Here is a 9,607-nt window from a genome sequence, read left to right on the forward strand (position 1 = left end):
ACTCTAGGCCAGAAAAATAATATGAGCCATATGTGGAATATTAAATATTCTATTAGCTATATTAAGAGAAAAAGAAGAAATTTGTTTTAATGATATATTTTATTTAATCCGATTTTATTTTTAAAATTTTCATTTCCACATCTTTTTTTTTTTTTTTTTAGGCAAGGCAACCCTGTCGACCTTACAGATCGCAAGGAATTTGTCAGTTTACAATCCCTTTTTTTTTTTTATGCCTTTAGCTCCTGGTCTTCCTAGGTGGTCTCCCATTCAACTACTAACCAGGCCCGACCCTACTTAGCTTGCGAGATCAGACAGGATCAGGTTTGTTCAGTGTAGCATGGCCATAGACTTCCACATCTAATTATTACAAAAATTATTAATGTGATATTGTACTTTTCTCGTATTAAGACTTTGAAATCCAATGTGTATTTTACATGTACAAAACATCTTAATGTGGACTAACTGCATTTCAAGTGTTCAATAGCTACAAATGACTTATGGCTACCATATCAGACAATGCAACTCTATACAGTTAGTTCTCTTCCTCACATTGAATTACAATTATCAGACTGAAAGGAAATTCATCTTACTTATCTTATATGCCCACTACCTAAAACAATTTCTGATACCTATTGGATACTCAATTAATGTTAGTGTGAATGAACGTATTTAATTGAAAGTATTCTTGGGGACTTTGCACTTTTAAGAACCATATGAATCACAGAATAAAAGGCATGGCACCACTCCCAAAGAAAGAGCACAGGAATCTTGGAAAGCATCTCCTGAAAATCGCCCCTCATGGGCAGCTTCCTTCTTTCTCTAGGGGCATAGCCAGCCAAACAGAAATGTAAGATACCCTCATGAATTAACTACAAAATTGCTATAGAACTAAAGCTAATGCCAAAATGTATATTATACACAAACAAATGTTAAAAGTTAGCAGGACTGAGAGAAATGGATAATAAAAACTTTATTAAGTACCTGCTATGTTTAAATACCTACGTCATCTAGGGTCTTCACTAAAACTCTATAAGGTGGAGGAATAATGATGCAGAGGAAAAAAATGTATTAACTGTGAAATCATTAAAATAAACAAACATAAAGATAAAAACTCATTAGCTTTGAATCCTACTCTGCCAATTTCTAGCTCTATGACCTAAGTTGAGTTTCTTAACCTCTCTCTCAAGGCTCAGTTTTTTCATCTGTAAAACAGGCATTAAAGTAACTAACCTTGATTATCATGAAGATTAGATTGATACATGAACGCCCAATAAATGACACCTAGTATTATTACAGTAAGGCTCAATTAAAAGGAATAATAATTGTTATCACCCTTGGTTTATAGAAGGGGGCGTCGAGGTTCAGCCTCGATGTCATGTAGCAAATAAATAGACGAGCCAGGATTCAAACCTGGGTCTGTCCAACTTAATGAACCTCTGCACTTTGCACCCTATCATACCTGGAAAGGCCTCTTGGCAGGGGCCATAGTCTTTGGGCACGAGTAAGACATTTGGCAAGGGTACCCACATGGCACTGGATGCAGAGGAACACTATTTGAATAGAAAGGTAGCTCACTTAACTGGATCAGATCAAAGTAGAGAACTAGAGGAGCTAAGGTTGAGTCGATATAGGGAGTTAGGTTTATGGAAGGCCTGAGCCAGTTGGAGGAGTTGAGACTTGATTACCACCTAAATCCCATCATAAATCTATGAAACAGTTGATCAGTCTCTGTGCAATTATGAAGCTCTTCTTTTTAAACTTAATTCTTTAGGCTGATAGGAACATTCCTTTACTCAAGTAAAGGCTAAACATATGCTTTTCTACACTCTTCAAATCCTACCTTAAATTTGCCTTAATCCTTTGAGTTGACGTGAGTGGCGTTCACTTTCCCGTATATTTAACAGGGTTGTGAAAGAAAATCCAACCAAATTCTTGTCTGTGGTTAAAGCATTGCAACAACTTTACTCAAGTTAGATCCTCTAGCGGGTACATTAAACTAACACAGCTGCTCCCATTAGTTACCTGCTCTTATTTGGCTGTTTGCCTGAACCACCTCATCAATGAGCTATGAGCCACCACACCTGGCATGCTCATGTTTGAACCAAGTCACTTGAAGAATGTTATCAAAAACAGTTTTTAAATGAACAAAGTGTATGTATGTGCATTAGAATCTGTATATAAATATGCATGTTCATATATATATATGATTAACATATGTGTTCAAAAAACATATGCAGTTAGACATTCTCTCCAGTTAAAGATAAAAACAGCAGATTGTTTACACAAAAATTTCCCTTATTTTGTTTTTCTAAAGACGGTACTCGCTTTAAAAAAACACGTATTCTTCTTCTCAGATTATTTACCTTGGCATTTATTATTTACTCCATACAAGATATGTAATGGAAGATCTATTAGCAAAAATGACTGGTAAAAGGATAGAGAATGAAGTTTTAGGGAAACTGTCATTTCCTGTGATAAGTTCATATGCGATTATTTCCTATACTTTACTAAAACAGAGAAGCATATATACACTTACCAGTTTGAAGGAAATTGTATAGAAGATGAAAACTGGCATCTTTTAAAAGTTTTCAGTCTTCTTAACAAGAAAACAAACCAGAAATTACTGATAAACTGAATCATCAATTGAAAACTGAAAAGTGTTATAATTACTCAAGACATGTTCTCCTTCCCTGGCCTGTGAGAGTCCTCGTGGTTTCATTATACAACACTCTTCAGCACTTTTAGCTGGTGTGTGGCACAACCTCCCCAAAGAAATATGAAGAGTAATTTTCAAAAGGAAGCTTTATTTTTAATATGGATTGATTTTTTTAAAGGCAGCTCCAAGCAGCCTAGTATATCAAACAGGAACCAACGCACCAACCCCAACACATCAAGGAGCAGTTTGAGCACGTGAGGTTTGTTGTTTCTAGCAGGTATCCATGTAGCCAGAGAGGTCACCACTCAGCAAGGTGCTTTCTTTCTGGTGTATAAGAAAAGAAATCACCAGGAATAAGGGGGAAAATGGGCTTGGGAAACAGGAGGGGACCTTGTCAATCTCCAAGATGCTAGAAAATGATTGTGGAAGTCTTTTGTTAGGGAATCCTATAATGGTATTGCTGCTCCTCTCTTATGGACACGAACAGCAACTAGCCTAAGATGGTGAGGGCGACAGAGGATTAGACATATCGTGAAAAGGCCCTGGAAAGGACATTACTAGTGTTTAGAATCATAAAGGCCAAAATTGTATCATTATTTACCTTCAACAGCAGTGTCCTTATAAACAAGATTTCTTGAGGAGAAAAAAAACAAAAACCTGAAAGCATCTGTGAAATGTTTATTATGAATGAATGTGTATAAATTATTTTACAAATGGGGAAAGAAAAAGGCCCTACAGAACGATCTTTATATATTCTATGGGTCATACACTGATTTTTCTGATGTAGAATATTTTTTAAGAATTTGTACTACTTCCAAGTGAGGACATTAAGCTTGTTCACAATCCTTTTTATTTTAAATGAATCAGTGAGAAGGTTAGCATCATGCTGGAAATGATTTCAATGCATATAACAAAGCTGTAAAAAACAACAGGAGGAGATGGATCGATTAGTTGTGAGGTTTCAAGATAGCTAGGAGGATTGTAAGATCACATGGCAGGATCCCTGGCATTATCCACTGGGCAAGATAACAGAATATTTCTGAATCTTAGATTTTAGGAAACTAAAAAGAGACAGTTTTTAAACACACAAGTCAATCTCAGTGCATATCTTTGTCGCTCTTTCCATAGACACTTTAATTTAAAAAAAGACTCTTTTATCAATGTTTATAAAGGTGTTAGAATCCAAGTTTTATTGTTTAATAAAGGCAAGTGTACTTTTAAGTAGGATCAAACAATATCTCATTAATTATATCCCTTTTCCCCTGAGTATTTTCTCTAAATTGGTTATTATGGGCAATCAAAATTCATGACATACCAGTAAGTTAGACAGTTGTTTCTTCAGAAAATAACAGCAAAGGCAAAGCAATAATGGTTACAATGATAATCACGAGTGTCTGTCTAATGCTGTAGATAGTTATCTAGAAATGCCTGGCACTTTACTTGGGGAGCTAGAACAGGGAGTGTTACAGAGGTGAACTAGTCTCTGCCCTCACAGATTCCAGACTAGTGGGGGAGATAAAGATGAACATAAATGGCTATGATACAATTTGATAAGCAGTCACAGAGCTAGCCATAAAGGCACAGAGTGACCAGGAATACTGCGTGTGCAGGAAATGCTTAAGTGCTTATTGAACGAATGCAGTGGACTTCTGCCTGCACTCGTCTGGTGTTCCCTTCCTCCCTTGGTTGGACTCAACTTATAGTCCATTTGACCTATGGCCCTGGGCAGACTTTTGGCCAGTCTCCCAGACCTAACCCATTCCAGCCACTAATACCCTGCTCTATCAAAGTCTCCAGAATTATTTCTCCGAGGAGAGCCAAACCAAAACTGTCCTTAGTAGTAATGAAATATTTCAGAAATCACATCAACTCTTCCCCATTTTGGAAAGCAGTGCAATCTTATTATTCAACAATTAGAAGAGCCCTGGGCTTGGATTAGGAGACCAAACCACGATGTGGCTATAGGCAAGCCATTTCATGAAAATCTGTCTGAGATTTATCTCACCACTGCAGTTATCTGGGTTGACAAGGCTTTATCTTCCCATGTATTTATGCTGCATTTAGGGTAAGAAGCCATGAGGTAGATTCCGGAGCCTTTTATATAACCTCATTGTCCAAACAGCTAGACTTCTTCCTCCAGGTATAATTCACAAAGAAATACAGATTTTTTTTTCCCCATGAAAACAAGGTTTATTAAAACAGTTCAATGAAAATATTAAAAATATAGAAACTCTATTTCTAGAAAAAACATATGACATAAAGCAAGGCTTGGAGGAATACCACCACCAGATTTTTAGAGCTAGAACATCTCTTTCTTCTGATTCAGGCTCAAAAATGATGGCGCGGAGCGGCTTAGTAGCTTCCCCAAGGCTAGCCTCCTGGTCCTGGGGAGAGCTGGGTGGGACAGCTAACCTGTACTCTCCTGTTAGGGTCCCCTCCCCTGGATGCATTCTGCACTTAGCTCTTATTAGTGACTTTAAAATCTGCTGCCAGTTCTCTTTATACTTGAGTAGGACAGTAAGTGCTTCCTTAAGTTCACCTTGAATCTCTCCACTCTGAGTCTGTACACAACTTTAGGACTTCTCAGGACATCCCAAGCTCTTGCACAAAGACCTCAGGTTTTAACTCGCAAGACAGCTCTAAGCCTCCTACTTATGATTCCCTCATAAACACCCCAGTTTCCTAAATATGTTCCCTTTCGTTGTCCTCGTTTCTGAAATAGGAGCAAAGTAAAAAAGAAAATAAAAAGATAGCTATAATAACATTTGTTCATACAACTATATTGTCTCAAGCTAATACGAGAGGTTTTCTTTCTTTTCCACCTTAATTAATTCACCTTCAACTTCTCCATATTCTGGCTTTTTGCTACTTTCACGTATAAACGGATTGCTTACTTTTACTCATTAAGCTTTTGTTCCTGGAAGTGAGATTTATCAAGCACCTACTATGTGCCAAGCAGGAATAATGGGTAGGGAATATACAGTAAAATCACATCATGCTTACCCTCATGGAGCGGACAGCCTGACGGAACTCCACGCATCACACCAACACATATGCCTACCTTGTAAAAGTGATGAAGGAAAACAACAGGGGCAGTGAGAGCGAATGCCGTGAAGACTGGATTTAAACTGGAGTGGGAGAAAAATGACAGCTTCCTTCCTGTGGTGTTCGAATCAGTCTTTTGACAAAAACTGCACTTTTTAAAAGGAATATTCGTGTTCCAGGAACAAATCTGTCAGCAAGAGAAACAAAATCATTTCTCTCTATTGCCTCAACTTCCTCCTCTATAAAATAGATGATTATAATGATCTTCCCCCAACTTACTACGTCAGGCACTTTGTGAATAAAATAAGACCGCAAATAAGAGATTGCCTTCAACATTCCACATTTTAGAACAACACTAATAGAGTTTATACTTAAACATTTTTTTCCCCCAAAAATGTAAGAATAACAGCAATACCTTTGGAAACATTTTAACAAACAAACTTAAACATAACTTCTCATCACGTTTTGATGGTAATAAAAATATGCCAGCTTTCTAAAAATATAACAAAACTTAGGATTTCCAAGTGGATCAGCAAATATGCCCCTATTAGCTCCTGTGCCAGTATTATAAAAATCTGCCTTTAATTTTGCCTAACAGTAATAAAAGCTTATCATGCAGCCAAATCCCTACAGCAATGTTCTCAAAGGTTCTGCATGTGGAAGCCTGCTGCCTTTCAGCTTCCCCGTTAAACACCTGTTCTGGGCTTGGGCCATGCTTCTGGTTTCTCACTCAGGTGGAGAGTCTTGCTTAAGGGGACAGGCAGGTATTTTTGCTGTCACCAAAGACAGCTAATTTGGGAAGCCTAATCTTGCAAAGGGGCCAAGTTTCAGTTCTCAGAGTGTTGGGTTTAGGGTAGAAGGGACTCGGCCCAGAAATGCAACCTGAATACTTCCCCCTTTGCCCCTCTCTTGTCTTTGCTGAGAATCCCCTAAATAACTGACACATTTCATAGACTTCAGGCAAGCAGGTCTACAGTGTGCGGCTCCCATTCTTTCCTGTCACCTGGCTAATTTAATACTTTCCTTCTCCCATGGATATAGCAACTCCTGACAAGTAGTTGCCTTGTGGTTTATTTGAGTTAATTCAAACACAATTATAAGGTGAGGAATTAGTTATGGGGATTGAAGAAAGGAGGAATTTTACAGGTGTGAATTCATAGCCATTTCTGATCCAAATATTTCCAAAGGAAGCATATGTTAAACAAATGCCATCTCCTAACTCTCAAGTGCCCTGTCTCTCTTAATGGAAAAAGATGTATTTTTACAGTCTATAATTTTGCAATTTCTTTTAACCCTAAGGATTAATCTTTGCTTGCCCTCCTTTCAGAAGCACTCCCCCGGACTAAAAAACAATTTTCATTCAATAGTTGTTCTGATAATAAAGGGCTTGTGATGCCAGTGAGTGATTTCATTTCAAAACTGTGACTTAAAATGCATAGTGGTGCTGGCGGCTGCTGATCATCTCAACACTGGTCAAAAACAAAAGTAGCTACTCTCTGTCCCAGAAGGATTCTGATTTTAGAAAGGAGAATTCTGCGCATAGAGCATTAGCTTGGAGGATTTTGTCATTAAATTTCTGAACAAAGAGCAAATAATTTCTGCTTACTTGATCATAATCACTATTTCACAAATGAGGAAATGAAGGGTCAAGAGGTTACATGTGATTCTTAAAGTCCCAAAGAAATTCTGCTGAAGGATTAGCTCTGAGAACAATTACAATTGACAAGATGTTCGGACTCCTGGCTATTCATTTATTCAACCAATATTTATTGAACATCTACTATGTTCCAGGAACTCTGGATAATCAGAGAACAAAGGAAAGATCTTTGCCTTCATAGAGCCTACATTCTAGTGGTTATCAAGAATAATGTGCATATATTTTTGGTCAAGTTTGTCTCCAATAAATGCTTCACTGTTGTTTTGGATCTACTCTACTGGAAGATAAAAACCAACACACCTGAAACTAAAATAAAATATTTAAATGAGCATGTTTATAAGAATTGGCATTAAACCGGGAGCGATGAGGGCCTCCTAAGATTAATCGGGAAAAGCCACTGAGGTTAGTGAGCCTCGAGCTTTCTTTGAAGAAGAGATAGTAAAATAGGAGGGAAAGAGCAGAAAATTTCCTCAACAGGAAATGCAAGAGGAAGGGCACACAGAATGAAAAGAGCACATGATTCTAGGAAACTAAGTAAACTACCAATGATGCCAGAATTCAAAACAACCCATGGAACTTTCTTTATTTACCCTATTCCTTTTCTTTACAGAAAAGTTAATAAAGACAATATGATATTATATATTATATTAGCATATTATAAAATGACACATGGGATTTTTATATAAGACACTTCATATATATATATACATACTCATGCACATATGTACATATGTGTGCATATATAAAATGACATATGTATACATAAAATGACATAGATGACTTTCCAAAAAAGAAATGTGCTTTCCAAAAGAGTAGCTATGGATGAAACCATAGGTTAAGGTGTATGCCATCAAGTCAATAGGCTTTTGTGAAACTAAAAAATCTTTTGTAAAAAAGTTAACAAATCTTCCCTGGAAATTAGAAGTTGACTTTTGATTATTTATCTCAGTAATTTATTAAGTTGAAAAAGATTTAATGTGCAATGCAAATGTTTAAGATGTGAAATACATTTGTTGTAAGGCCAATGCAAAGGATGCTTTGATAAAATGTATTTAGGAGTAATGTCACCAACAACACTTTGGAAATGATGGTCTGTTGAAGGTACCTCTAGAGCCCATTGTAGTTTATTTCAGTGGCCCACTGGCCCTACTGATAATGTTTAAGTCAGTAGGTGTTTGAAAAAGTATCAGTGGTTCCCAGTGTTTCCAATATGCCAATCCTTTTTAACACTAAAAAGAAGCATCCCCCCAAATAGTAGGCATTCTCGTATCATTCACTATGCAGACAATATTGGTGCTAGTGCATATCTCAGGGGCCCTACTTTTCTGATGATGTCTTCTCAGCCACCACAACATTAGCACAATAGTGTAGCCAGCTTAAACTCTTCTGCATTTGTTCTGCTCACTTGCAACTCTTGAGGTACTCAAAGTAAGGTTCGCTGACTTACAAATGTGATTGCTTTAATCTCCCACTCAATTATATAAACAACTGTTTAATAAAACACAAGAGAATTTCTTCCGGCCCCAGGTCTGGCTTTAAAAATAGTGCTAAATAAAAACCTATATTGAATGTTTATTCATTCTAAAAAATATGTGAAGAGCATTTGTATTTCCTGTGTATATGTATTTCCAAATGGTTTTTACATGGTTATCCTGACTATAGAAAAAGTCAAATCTTTACATATTCTTCAGAAAGGCTTCGGTGCCATCCAACCAGACTTTCAGTTGGTATTTCCAGTTACTTTCTAGAAGGCCAAGCACCCCATGGAATGTCTGTTAATGATTAAAAGAAAGTGAGTGTTTAATTCTGTAGCTCTGCCTCTCATTCTCTTCACAGTGGAAGACAGTGCCTAATGCAAGGGAAGGCAAGAATTATGGTCTGACTCCCAGGGCTCACTCCACTACTTACGTATATAATGTTTCTGTTTCTCCCTACTTCTCTCTCTCCTTCCTTCTCCCACCACCCCCTGCCCCCTCCCCCCCACCACACACTCAACCACTCATCAGCTTTGCAAATGGAACCACAGTGAAGTGAATTTGAAGCCCTCTCCAACCCTACGCACACAGCCTCAGTGTACATCTCCCCCCGGCTGGTGGGATGGAGGCTGAGAATTCTACCTCTAGCCACATCATTCCTAGATCTCTGCCTAAAAGGCAGAAAAAAAAACCTCATCATGGTAGAAGGAAAGATTTACCTGTCTAATCTCTGTCTCACCAATACCTCCCTTGATAATTTGGAAGTAGAAAGTC

At 37.5% G+C, this 9,607-nt stretch overlaps 1 pseudogene; it reads right to left on the reverse strand.

The window, feature by feature from the left end:
• Positions 1-230: 230 nt before the first annotated feature.
• On the reverse strand, positions 231-349 carry LOC118602173 (annotated as a pseudogene).
• Positions 350-9,607: the final 9,258 nt, after the last annotated feature.

The sequence above is a fragment of the Rousettus aegyptiacus genome, unplaced genomic scaffold (genome assembly GCF_014176215.1).
Source record: "Rousettus aegyptiacus isolate mRouAeg1 unplaced genomic scaffold, mRouAeg1.p scaffold_m13_p_4, whole genome shotgun sequence".
NCBI lineage: Eukaryota > Metazoa > Chordata > Mammalia > Chiroptera > Pteropodidae > Rousettus > Rousettus aegyptiacus.